The following is a 14,489-nucleotide window of genomic DNA, read 5'->3' as shown; positions in this document are numbered from 1 at the left end:
CCAGCACACTGTTGGTCAAAACCTGTGATGAAATTGTTGATCTTCTCTTCCAACAGCTGCTTCTGTACTTGTAGAGACACTCTCTAGCTGGTTATGACTTTTTTTCCCACTAATGGGATTGAGTGTCATTGACTGGGGTAGGCAGCCAAAGACTTTCTTGAGATTTTTTCATTTTGACTAAAGGCTGTGCTCAGAAAAATCAATATTACAGAAAAAAACAACCTATCAACATTTCCCTTTACATACATTTGCTTTATTTGATTATGTATCCCAGCCACAAAAGGATGGGCAGTGAAATCAGGTGGATAACCTGCAGCCAGAGAACTCTGCCAATAATTCAGTATATTTTGCAAATTGCAATATTTCTGCTCTGGTTTTGGTTCTTTAATCAAGAAGATTTACAACTGGTTGTACTGACCCACTCAAAGGTGTTTGTAAATAAAGTATGAACCACAAAGCTGTATCTAGTCCTTTCTCTTACAGTTTTTCACCACAGCAGTGCTTCTTGGGCTTTTCCACTGAGTTTTTCAAACTCAATAAAAGCATCTGTGAACCATTTTGCCTGCTGCAGTGGCCACAGGGTTTTGCATCTGAGAAGAGGGACAACAGCATAAACAAAGCAAAAAGAATGAGACAAAGCCATGGAGTCATTTTGGTTGGAAAAGCTCTCTAAGATCATTGATTCCAACCAGTAATCCAGCACTAAACCATGTCCCCAGGTGCCACATCTACACGTTTTTTGAACACTTCCAGGGATGGTGACTCCACACTTCGCTGGGCAGCCTGTTCCAATGGCTGTCAACCCTTTCAGTGAAGAAATTTTTCTTAATACTTTTCCACCTCTACAAAAATTTGTGTTTCTGGCCCAAGTGGGCTTGAATAAAATTGTCACGAATGATACCTGTGATCAAATGAGGCATCAAAATCATTTATTCCTCAACAAGAGAGCTGGAATCAGGTGGAAGTACCTGAAGGGAGCCTATAAGAAAGGTGGAGAGGGACTTTTTACCAGAGCCTGGAGTGACAGGACAAGGGGAATGGCTTCAAAATGAAAGAGCAAAGGTTTAGATTGGATAATAGTACAAAAAATCTTTACTGTGAGGGTGGTGAGGCCCTGGCAGAGGTTTCCCAGGGAAGCTGTGGCTGCCCCATCCCTGGACATGTTCAAGCCAGGCTGGATGGGGCTTTGAGCAAGCTGGGCTGGTGGAAGGTGTCCCTGCCCATGGTGAGGTGATTTCAGGTCCTTTCCAACCCAAACCATTCTGTTGATTCCATTTCTATGGATGTTTGCTGTAATTAGAAGGAGGGCAGCAAGCTCCAGCCCAGGCCCTTGAGGAGGGCATTGACCCTCTGTGGCTGTTAAAGAAGGTAACAGCAGGCTCAGGCTGTTCAGGACAGAAATACAAACAAATCCCTACGGGTACAGGTAAGGCCCATTCAAATGTGTTTAATTGTGTGTGCCTGTCTGGAAGTCTGGCTCACCATTCCTCTTTCCATTTCTCACTCAGAGGGTCACCAGTGCCTGAAAACAGTGATGTGCCAAGGAAGCCAGTTCCTTGTGGGGGCATGACTGCTCCACACAGACACTTTCCCTTCTGTCACTTGGCAAAATTCAGTATGTGCCTTGAAAATTCAAAATATAAACAAGAGAGATGAACCAGGGCCAATCCTGCTGCAAGCAGAAATCTCAAACCTTCCCAGTAAGTGAAGAATGCCTCTCCTCTGCAAATACCAATGTCTCCATTCTTTTCAGCTTAACCAGAATGATTTCTTTGCAGCTTTTAACCTATGAGGAAACTGGAGCAAAAATACCATAGCTGAGCACACATGTATGAGACTATAAAACCACTCAGTGCCTCACAATGCACAATTTATCAGGCAAGTTTCTCCCATCTCCTAGTTCTCCTATTCCTGTGAATTGCTTATTGTTTTTCTTTCTTCCTCAGGATCATTTTCCTCTGTAACTTTGTTATTCTTTAACAGTTCTTTCACAGTTAAAAACCTTCAGGGTATTTAGGTATCATTCTAAGAAAGACACAACTGTCTCCTGTATTGTCCTTTAGTGGCTTCTGGTCATTCCCATGTTCCAGGATGCACCAAGTTACTGCAGCTTTTTCCTGAAAATTGATAAATCATACACCTAAGCTAAAAAATAGGAGAAAGTCAAGAATTTATGAGAGTGAGGAGGGCATGATCCTTTCAGAGAATTACTAAACTGAATTAACAAGAGTGACAATTTCTTAACTGGGAGAGAAAGCAGGGAGAAGAATTCAATGGAAGTTCATACTCCTGGCTAAAGAGTTGAAAAATCCATTCTGAAAAATCCATTTTATCGGGGAAATTATTTTGAGGAAGGAAAAAAAAAGGAAATTGTATATGAAAATACACTCAAATATATGAAATATATGAAAGTATATATGAGTATGAAAATAGTTGTGATGCTTTAGTAAATGAGGAGTTGTCATCTCTTGTGAAGGAAACCCAATCTTAATTTTTAGTATTTCCTGTGCTGTGGCCTTGTGTGGTGCAGGCAAGTTGCTGAATGGTTAATTTTGACCTGTGCCATTATAATGTACATTATTTCTTATTGGAATTATGTCCAATTTTGGCTCCCAGACATTCATCCTGTCATATGTTGATTACTGTAAAAAATATTGTCAATACTGAATTTATTCCAGTATGCAGACTGAAGATCAGAGTCTGCAGTGCTCACAGGCTGTTTCTAGCAGGATAAAACCTTCTGTCTTCTCTCCTGTGGTTTCCCAGCCCAGGGGAGGGGAAGGGCTGCAGGGTCAGTGGAGAAGAGGCCCTGGAGCCAGCCTTGTAGTTTTGGGGTTTGATTTTCCCCCCTGTACATTGTGACCTCTGCAAGGAAAATACTGATGAGTTTAGGCATCCCACTCTGGTGGTCATCCCACCAAACCTGAGTTCAGCTATTCTCACAGAAGTGTGGCAGGATTAGAGACTCATATTCTTGGCTATTTAATTTTATTGTTAATAAATAGTGTAATATTCTTGTTAATTAATTTTACTACTACTTGTGATGTCTTCACAGAAGCCTCTGTTGCAAAAGGAATTTTAAACATGCTTAAGTCTGGATGTTTCTCACATGTAAATAGATCTCAGTGGCACACAGGCTGTATTAAACAGTATTTGAGATAAAACACCTAGAAAAAGACAATTGCTTGTAGTGGGCTGAAGCCAGGTGCCGACCAAGCCACTCTGTGAGTCCCCTCCTTCAGCAGGATGGGGACAAGGGGAGATGAGATGGAAAAAGCCTCTTGGGTCATGATAAAAGTTGTTAAATTAAGCAAAAGCAAAGCCATGCATGGAAGCAAAGGAAAACAAAGTATTTATTCCCTACTTCCCACCAGCAGGCAGGGTCCAGCCACTTCCTGGGGTGGTGCAGGGAAGGATGGAATGCCCTCCCTCTTTCTCCAGTTGATGACCAGGCACCAAATGGTTTGAAACATGCCTTTGGTCACTTGGGGTCAGCTGTCCTGGCTGTGTCCTCTCCCAAATCCTGGTCCACCGTGCTGAGGGGAGGATGCTGCAGAGGCAGCTTGGTGCTGTGGAGCGCTGGGCAGCAGCAGCCAGAGCAGCTTTGTGTTATTTATCAACACCTTCCCAGCCTCCAATACACAGCACAGCCCTGGGAGGGCTGCTCTGGGCACAATTAACTCCATCCCAGCCAGAGCAACACAGTACAAAAAACATCTTCAGCCTTCCCATGGACACTCACAGCCATTTCAGACCTGTCCTGGTTTCCCAGAATGATGATTTTAAAGGGATTGTCAGTGCCCTTAGGGCAGTAAATACAACACTGCTAAAGTGTTGGTAAACACAAACAGAGCCACAGGAGAGATCCGTGGGTTTTTCAAGCTAAAATGAAATGAAACAGACTTGGTTTGTCATCTCTTCCTACATAATGCACAATGGCAGCAAGCACAGACAGGCTCCTGCACACACTTCATGCTGTATCCCAAGTGTGTGTGGTGTTAAGAGCTCCCAAAATTTCTAAAACCCACACAGGAACACAGCAGGGCAGTCAAGTCCCTGCAGCAGAGGACAGAAGGGAACAGCCCCTGGGTGCCCCATGGTCTCTCACCTCTCACCACCTCCTCCACATCACCCTCAGCTGTTCTTGTTCTCCCATCCAGCTCTTTAAGGACAAAACACGCAAAAGAAAACACCAAAAGGTTGCTTTAGTGCCACCCATGGTAAAAAGCCTCCATTCATCTTTATCTTGAGGCTGCAGAGGATCACAGCCTGGACGTTTCAGAGGGCAGAGTTTGGTAAAAGTCCTTGCTGAGGGGAGAGGAGTTGGGCTAAGCACAAACCTCAGCCCCACTGCCCCCATCCCCAGGCCCAGCTCCTGCTGGACTGGCACAAGAGGTTCCCTGCCTGTGTTTCCCTTCCCCTCACACTCATTAGCAAGGAAAACAGAGCTGGCAGCAATCCCAGCACTGCGTTTGCTAAATGGATCTATTAAAATGTAAACAGAGATCACATTGCAGGGCATCATCATAAAACACTGTGGCTGACAGCTCAGCTGGTTCCAAACCCTGCCTGGGCTGCACTGGGCTCCTCCTGCACATCCCAGTCCCACTTTCCTGACTCTTCCTCCTCTCTCCCAACATTTGCCCTCTGGGTTTTGTGAAGGTTCATCATTATCTGTCAGTGCCCTGCAGCCTCACACCGACAGGAGCCTCGCTGCATCTCCAGCACGTTTTGGAGCCCCACAATCTCTCTGAGGCTTTCTGCTTTAGGAAAACAGAAATCACTGTAATAAGGGCCTCCTCAGAGCCCTCTTGCCATCCCTCAGAAGCCCTTGAGTTTGCAGTTTAGCACTGATGGAGCACAGGACAGGCCACACGGGTTACACCTGTCCTACTCCTGCCTGATACACATCTAGGAGGAGTTTTATCACCTCTTTGTCTGACTTCCAAATGAACATTTTCCTGCTCTCTCCACTGCTGCCCCTCCTTGCTCTCCCCAGGGGCTCTCAGGAAACCACCAAGCCATTGCTTTATTCTCTTTTAAGAATCCTTTAAAATCATGTGTTCATTCCCCTCCCTGCCAGCTAGTCTGCAAAAGCTTGACAGAAATGGGAAGGGGCTGGGGAAAGGTTGGGGGTTTCTGGTTTGATGACCTTGTATTGCTGCTGTTCTCATCTCCTTCCCCTTCCCTGAGTGGTTATTCCCTCAGTGCATCAGCTTTGTGCCCCTTGTCTCTCTGTCCTCTGGGGTTCCAGACCCCAAGCTTCAAATGTTTAAATTAACAAAATAAATTACCCCAGGTGATGACTTTATAAACTCCACAAGAGGCCAAAGCAGCAGCAGCAGCAGCCTTGTGGAGCAGAGGGATGGAAGAGAGGCAGGAGTTCCTGGTTCTGATCAGCTCTGGCACCGATTTCTTACGTGCAGCTGGGGAGGTTTTTGCCTCACTTTCCCTCTCTAAAATGAAAAATACAACATCCACACCCAAAGGACAAGCTCTCTGGCAGGACAATCACTGTTTATCCACAAAACACCACAGGCAGCCTGGACAGAGCTGTGCATCCATGCAGGAAAGCCTTGGGCCCTGCTGGTCACAGTAAACACCACGAGCAGGTGGGAACACGTCAGAAAAAAGTCAGTGGCACTCAGAGAAGACTTTTCTAAGGAAGCTAAAGAGAGATGCTGTTTTGTACCATTTTCTAAAAGCTGATACAATATTTATCAATGGGTTTCAAGACCATTCTGCTCATGAAATATATAATAATTAAACCCTCCTGATGGAACAAAATGTGTAATTTTTTATATTTAAAAAAATCTGTGCTTTTAGAAACCTAGATTTCATTTGGGTTCTAAAGTTTAGAGGTTTTAATTTCATTGCTTGAGAATAAATAACTTTAAAAATCATCCAGTTTATTTCAGTTATACTGGAGATAGTGGGAGGGGGGAGACCCAGCTTAAATCCTGTCTAAAATCTGGGAAAAATAATCTTTGAGTGACAGAGGACCATTTTCTTCCAGGAGATTAGTACTAGTTTATTATTCCAAGTATATATTTAGACTATTCCACTTAACACAGTTCCTTTAATGTCAACTATGTTAAAACCTTTCTGATAGCTGTTGGCATTCACAAGTGATTCCAAGCTCCAAAAAGTGGAGCAAAGTGCCTCTCAGAGCAGCATCTGAGCAGGGCTGCTCACACCTGATCCCTCTGCACATTCCAACAGGGAACAGGGCAGGGGGGCACAATGCACTTCCCACTCTTCTTTCAATATCCTACGTGAAGCCCCACGGCCCAAAATGTCAGGGAGCAGGAGAGTGCTTTTGGAGCACTCAGTAACATTTTTGCAGATTGGGATTAAAATTATTTCTTTTTAATAAGCAGCATGTTTCCTGTGTCTTTGATCCCATACTTTGTGGGAAGTAGAGAATAAATACTCAAGGGCTTCCCAGTGCTTGTGTGGGGAGCCAGGGAGGTGGAATTTTCCTGGTCACTGTCAGGTTCACCTTTGCCTAAAGAACAGAAATGGTTTGAGATCAATCGGGAAGAGGAAGGCAGGGAACAGGAGGTTCTTAGAGATCACAGAACCACAGAACCATTGTGGCTGGAAGAGAGCTCTAAGATCATTGAGTCCAACCCTCAGCCCAGCCCTGCCAAGGCCACCACTGAACTTTGTGCCCAGGTGCCACATCAACACCATTTAAATCCCTCCAGGGATGGCGACTCCCCCGCGGCCCTGGACAGCCTTTTCTGTGAAGAATTTTTTTCTTTTCCAATCTAACTCTCCCCAGGCCCAGTTTGAGGCCATTTCCTCTTATCCTGTTCCTCGTTCCCTGGGAGCAGAGTCCAATCCCCACCTGCTCCACCCTCCTGTCAGGGCCTGGCAGAGTCCAACAGGTTCTCCAGGTTAAACACCCCCAGCTCCCCCAGCTGCTCCTCATCTGACCTGTTCTCCAGCCCCTTCCCCAGCTCCATTCCCTTCTCCAGACCCACCCCAGCCCCTCTTGCAGTGAGGGGCTGGAACTGGACAGCACAGGGGGACAATCACTGCCCTGACAAAGCCCAGCTGCCCTTGGCCTTCTTGGCTACCTGGGTTCTGCTGCCTCAAGTGTCAGTTCAGTAACACTCTCTTTGTGTAATAGGATGACACCAGATTGCACAGGAAGTTAAAGAATCTGTGAAAAACAAAATAGGGAAAAGAATGTGAAGACACGAACACAGCAGCTCTTGGTCCTCTAGGAGAAGCAATAAATCCTGCTCCACACGTGCAGGGTTTATTCTCCTGGACCTTGGATTCTGAGCCAGCAGAATGCTGTGGTTTGCAGCCACATGGGCTGTGCAGAGCTCCCTGTGGCCTTTCTCCCCTGAGCTGCTGAGCATGGTCCAGGTGAAGCCCAGGATCCACAGGGAAAGGCTGAGCCATGGCTGGACTCACCCAGCAGGGTGGAAAACACGTTAAGGACTGGAGGGGGTTTGTACTTTGCAAACAAAAGGAAGTTCATTTCCTCTATTAGCTCACCATGTGCAAAAACACGCCTGGAGCTCTTGAAATACCTTCACTTATTTCTGCATCTACCAAATTTATTTATAGAGCCATCTGGAAAACAGTGGCTCTTCATTTACAAGATACTGTGGAGCTTTTTGGAATTGTTGCACCAACAAAAGTCTCTAAAAACACCCCCACCTACAGAAATTGTCAACTGTAATCAAATCTCAGGAATTTCTTTGTGTGTCTGACTGACCAGGCAGTTGAAACTGCTGTATTAATGTATAAATAGGTAATTCTTCACGTTAATTTTGCCATGCTAGTAAATCTATTAAATGTGTCTAATAGTAAATCAGCAAATAGGTCTAATACACACCCCTGTAAGAAACCACAAATACTTCAGCTATGTCTCCTTTAAATGCAGTCCTGGGGCATTCTAACAGTTTAGAAAATAAATGGGAACAAATTTTTCTATGGAATAGAATAAACTTGCTGTTTTAGAACATCTGAAACAAAAGCAAGGTGAGCCTGGGAGACAGGAGGTGGGGACAGGAGAGGGAAGAGCAGCTCCCACCCCCTGCACATGGCCCAGAGCTCACTCACAACAGCTGAGCTACAGCTCACTCACTGTCTAGGCATCCTGGCAATAAACCACAACAGAAATGTTAAAATAATAACACTATTAAGAATAAATAAGGATTTGGGCTTATTTTAGCCAAAATGTTTTAACAAAGCTCCACTATTCATTCCTTGGCATGTGCTGGGATGCCTGTGTGCTCCTTTTACTACATTCCTGAATTGCCTTCATGCTTTCTTCTGTTTGCAACAGTTAGGACTCCATAAGTTCAACCAAACCATAAGAATTCCAACAATGATTTTATCTACCTGTGGCTTCATACCACACACATCTAAAAAGCTACACAAGATCTTTATTACTGCCAGGTTGATGGGTTGCTATCTCAAGGTATCCTCCTGACCCATACAGCATTATGTGTCTTCATTTATCAAAACAAGATTGTTTTCTAAAATGCTTATTCCTTTCTAATAAACACTAGTCTTTGGTTTTGGGGTGTGAAGCACAACCACCATTCTAACTGATCCAAGAAACATCTCCCTGTTTATCCTGATCCCTCATGTATCAGTCCTAAACTGAGATAATTCACCCAGTTCATTGCTAGAGTGAAGTCCTGAGCCCTCCTTCTTCAAATGATGAAATTTTTCAAATTTCTGTTTGAAATTTTGAAATTTTACTGTTTGAAAACATTGCACTCTGCATTCTCTGAATGCCTGAGTGAAAAACCTCTAAAGGAACCTTTGAGATCTCCTTGTACCAGTCAGAGTTCCCAACAGAAAAATGTGTCAGCCTCAGTTTCTTCAAGACATGTCAGTCCACCTTTCTGCCTTCATTTTCCATGTATCTGCATTCCTGAAATCAAAGACAAAAATCAGAACCACTGTGCTTGGTCTGTGGGCATTGCTCTCCAGAAGTCCCAGTAAAAGTTAAGGGAGCCACTTCCAGCTGTTTGGACTGCTATTTATTGAAATAAATTCAATTTATTTTAATTTGGACGTGAAATACTGAGGGCTGGCATACATTGTACTTGCAGGTAAATTCCTTTAAAAATCAAGAATTTCTGTATTAAAAACATCAAGAAAACTGGACTCAGTCTCTAAAACTGCTTCAGTTTTTATCTAATATATTATCCAAATCAGTAATATCAAATATATTACCTGGGATGCAACAGTCCTTCAGTGCCCTACTGTGTGTTTTGAGTTACTAGACCTTCTTTTTTCCCACATTTCTCCAAATGATTATTTTAAATCACCACTGAGAGCTCTCCTGAACTCCTCCCAGCATTTCTCACTGCCAGTTCTGAGTTCCTGCAGCCTGCTCAGGTACCACCTTTATGGGATTGGAGCTCCATCAAATCTTTAGTTAAAGCATAAGAGAGTAAGACTGAAATTGCTATTGAAAATGTAATCTATTCCCTTAAAAACATTGGTGCCAAGATTGCAGGAAAAGTATACAGAATAGTATTTTCTGACATTCTATTTCCAGAAAAGAAGATAACTTTCAAAATACCGATTTCAAAGTATCCAAAGGCAGGAGGAGGAAGGCTGGAAGAAACACACGTGTAGAAAGCCCAGCAGGACAGAAGAGCCTGTCAGGAAGCTGAGGCCAGGCCTGCAGTGGCAGCACTGCAGGTAACACCTCTCCCCTGTGCCAGGTCACAACTGGTGCAGAAAAAGAAAACAGAAAACAAAAAGTTCTCAAATATCCTCAGAACTTGTTGACAGGTTATCAGCAAATAACTCTGCTAAGGAAGCAGGGAGCTGTACAATCACCAACTGCAGCAAGTTCAGACTGAATTGTTGCCTTCAGCTGTCATCCCCACAGCAACTCCCGCCCTCCTGTTTTCTCGTGGCACTTGGAATCCCCAAATCCATTGGTTCCTGCAGAGCAGGGAGAGCAAGAGTGGCTCAACCAGTGGCTCACAGCTCCTGGAAGTAAAGAACAGCCAGCCCTGGTGAGTGATCACCTCCTGCCTCTCACACGCTTCACTGCCAAATCACACAGACAATCTCACAGACAAACAGGAACTGGCTTTTATGCTTAAAGGGTGTTTATGTCTTGCATAATTTATTTGAGGTCCTATCCTGCTTCCATCAAGCTCAAGAATAAGCTCTTCCATGTGTTTCAAAAGGTAAGAGGGTCCAGCTCCTTATGAAGGAGCTTCCCTGGAGAGATGCCCTGTCAGAGGCTCAGCTGGGGCCAACCTCCTTTTTTCTTCTCTCCCTCTGTTTCCCACTCCCCATTTAGTGTGGTTGGAAGTGCAGAGTCCAGCAGATCCTGCACAGGGCAGGAGAGTCCCAGAGGAAAGGAACAGGACTCATCTCTTCAGAAAAGCAGCCAACACAACTCCCCACTACCCTGTCCAAAAAGAGACCAAGAAGCCAAAAAACAGTAGACCATTTTGAAGAGGTGAAGAGAAAAAATTCCAAATTAACCATGGCAGATGATCTTTAGGAGATGGGCAAGTATGTCAGTTCTTTCAGGAGTACAAAAGCTTTGCTGATGGACTGACAATACAATTAACTGCATCCATCCTCCTGACAGAAGGGAGCCTCTCCCCAAAACACAAATATTTAAGGGTGCCAAGGGGATGGGACCAGGGGCAATGGGTAGAAACTGATGCACAGGAAGTTCCATCTAAATATGAGGAAAAACTTGTTTATTGTGAGGGTGGCAGAGCACAGAATGGCTGCCCAGAGAGGCTGTGGAGTCTCTTGGAGATACTCAAACTTTGCCTGAACACAATCCTGTGCAACCTGCTCTAGTGAACCTGCAAGAGCAGGGGGTTGGACCAGGTGATCTCCAGAGGTCCCTTCCAACCCCAACCAGTCCAGAATCCTGAAAAACACAAGATGCAGCTCCAGGAGTGTGCAGGGGCTGAATCAGCATTCCCTGCTTCACACAACACTCTGACCCACAGAGCCACAGCAGGAGCCAAGAGAAAGCTGTCATTTGGAACAGGGTAAAGCTTGCACTCATGTCTTTAAAATATTTTACTGTATCAGCTTCTCTGCTGAGGGATATTTGAATGTAGATATGCAGTTTGAATACACAGGACATGTGCCATATACAATCTGACCACAGAATAGATTATGGCTGGGAATTAGCTAAATAAATTCCACCCAGAAATGAATTCACAACTTTAGATTTGTCAAATAATTTCCACCTCAACTCCAGAGTGTGGGCAAAATCCTACACTCAAGTAATTGATGAAGTTATCCACAGACTGTGGGATGTCATCCTGAACATCTTTTACTTGAAGAACAAAGATGAGCATGCAAGTACTGCACTTTAATTACAGAGACAAGAGAAAGAAACTAAGAGTACATTTCAGGACATGCCAAATGCAAGTAAGTTAATTTTCATGTGTTTATAGCAGGATAATCTGCTGCTCAGATATATCATAGAGCAGGTTTACTATAAACTCTGAATAAAAATGGCCACTGTTTTTTGCATTTAAGAAGTCTATCTGGATTTCTGCTTTTCATTTACTGGAACAAACCTGATCCTGCTTCCGGAATGAGAGCTTCCCCTGGGGTTGAAGCATTCACACAGTGATGATTTCCTAAAGCCACTTGCACAGAACTTCAGTGACGTAAGGCCTATAAAGGTCACAGCTGGACTCCTGCAAGGCCTTTGGCACAGTCCCCTCCTGCACCCTTCTGAATGGAGAGGGATGGGTTTGATGTTGGGCTGTTGGGTGGGTGAGGAATTGGTTGGATGGTCCCATCCAGAGGGTAATGGCCAACAGCTCCATGTCCAGCCAGAGGCCAGGGGTCTGAACTGGGACCAGCACTGTTTAATTAATAGCACAGAGAGTGGGACCCAGTGCAGCCTCAGCAAATCAGCAGGTGACACCAAGGCCAGAGGGGCTGCTGACACTCCTGAGGGATGAGATGCCATCCAGAGGAACCTGCACAAGCTCAAGCAGGACCACAGGAATCTCATGAGGCTGAACAAGACCGAGTGCTGGTGCTGCACCTGGGTCAGGGCAGCCCTCAGTATCAATCCAGGCTCAGGATGAAGGGATCAGAGCAGCCCTGCCAAGAAGGACCCAGTGCTCCTGCTGGAGAGGCTGGCAATGTGTGCCTGCAGCTCAGAAAGCCAATCCCACCCTGGGCTGCAGCCCCAGCAGTGTGGGCAGCAGGGCCAGGGAGGGCATTCTGTCCCTATGTCCCTCTGCTGAGAGGCACCAGCAGTGCTGCACCAGCTCTGGGACCAGCACAGGAGAGATGGCTCAAAGGAGATGCTCAGAGGGCTGGAGCACCTCTGCTGTGAACAGAGGCAGCCTGGAGAAGGCTCTGACAGACCTTACTGCAGTCCTTCAATACCTGAAGGGGGCCTATGGAAAAGATGGGGACAAAGCAGACCCTGCTGGGATGCGACAAGAGAGAAAAGTTTTGAAATGAGAGGGTAGATTCTGGTTATACATAAGGAAGACATTTTTTATAATGAGGGTGGTAAAACACTGGCACAGTTTGGATGCCCCATCTCTGGAAACATTCAAGGCCAGGTTGGATGGGACTCTGAGCAACCTGGTTGAATTGAAGATGTCCCTTCTCCTTGCAGGGGTTTGGACTGAATAGCCTTTAAAGGTCCCTTCCAAACCAAACCATTCTATGATTCCATGACCAATGCTGAAGCCAACTTGGAGATGCCAAAATTGTCCTAAGAGATTAAATACTATTGGACAAGTTAACCTGATTTTGAGTCTATTATTATTTATGTGATCACACATGGATTCTGCCTGTGCTCTGTGGTCTGTGAAATACTGTCTGCAGCCTACAGAAGCAAGCAGTGCTAATAACTTGTTCACATGTGGTTTCCATCTATGTTTATTTTGTGAGTATTAACCTGAAATGAAGTCAACACAAAAGAAAAAGAGGAACAACAAAACTGAGTATTTTCAGAGGCAACACAAGCCTCAGTCTCGTGACAGCTGTTGTGCCTTTGCAGAATTTTAAGATACAGACACACATTTTTTCCCTTCTGCTGCTATTTCTGTTATGCACGTAAAAGGGAGAAATCAGCTTCCCAGAGAAAATAATGGCTTCAGCTGTGACTGATACAGAACAAATCAATGTCCCCCTCATCCAGGAACAAGACAACAGGCACAGGTTGCATACTGCAAACTCTTCAGTCCCAGACTCCCACCTCTGCTGCTTTAATTCAGAGGCAGCTGGCACAGTACACTGGAATTTCACTCAGCAGACACTTGAAAGCAAGTGGGACAAGCACAAGCTCCCTCTCTGTGCATTTCTCTTCATGCACACAAACCTGTCTTCAAGAAATCAAGCATGAGACAGACCCGACGACTTCACTCCAATGAATGTGTCAAATACCAGGGAGAGAGTGGATAAACATCTAAAAAGCAAGTTATACACTGTACCTGCAATGAAATAAGTCTCAGAATCATCCTTCAGTTCCCCACCCTCAATTTGGCACTGAACCAAGTCAGGCCCATGAGGGCTTTACTGAGAATTCAGAGTCTGAAACTCTTGGTCCACTCACTTACACAACAGGCAAAAAATCTGGGATAATAGATCTTGAGAGGGCACATGATCCAGGTGCATCATAGCCCTGGCACTCAGTGCCCACCTCATCTCAAAATAGCACAATGTAATCTGGAAAGCAACAGATAAGGATGTTGGGGACAACATGAATTTAAAACAAATGACAAAAAAGGTGTAGAGAGCTGTGATTTTCAAATTGAAGCTGCACTTTTAAATAACCAGCAGTAACAAACCAAGTGAATCATCTTACTTATCACCAACAACCAAACCCAAACCAACAATGGAATCACAGTTGTGGCTAAAGGGTATTAACAGTTTGTGAAAAATCATGTGGAAACTCAATACTTGTGGTTGAAACGGATTCAGTTCCAGAGATGATTCAGGCGTCTTCAGCACAGCTGTAACCACACACTGGAGTATCTTCTGTACCTCAGAAACTGTTTCTAAACTCCAGGATAACCTTCTAAACCTCATGTTCTGGAGTTGTTCTGAAAGAATTGCCCATCTACTCTCAGGGCAAAAAAAAAAAAAAAAAAAACCCAACCCCTCTTAAATCCTTTGCCAGCTAATCTATAAGAGAGCAATTCTGAAACACTCTGGTGCTGCTTTCAGTTGTAGTGCACATGTGTAACTACAGCCTCAACACCAACACCATTTGCCTGCTCCTGGGAGGGCTGGAGGTGAGTGTGTGCAGAGCCAGGAGCACAGGCTGGAGTCTGCCAGCAAAGCAGAATAAACATGAAGTCTCACCCATTTTACAAGCACAGGGCTGGTTTTGCACCACTCAGTGATTTGGAGGAATAATAAAACAAAGCTCTCCTAGGGAGATGTCCAAGCAAAAACCTCTCTGCAGAGAGAAACTTTTCTTAAAGGACCCAGCCAACCTCTGAAAGGTTTTGGTGAAGTCTCCTCACATCAGT

Source organism: Ammospiza caudacuta, chromosome 6 (genome assembly GCF_027887145.1).
Source record: "Ammospiza caudacuta isolate bAmmCau1 chromosome 6, bAmmCau1.pri, whole genome shotgun sequence".
Lineage (NCBI taxonomy): Eukaryota > Metazoa > Chordata > Aves > Passeriformes > Passerellidae > Ammospiza > Ammospiza caudacuta.
The sequence above is the reverse complement of the archived record's forward strand: the minus strand, read 5'-3'. Positions refer to the sequence as shown.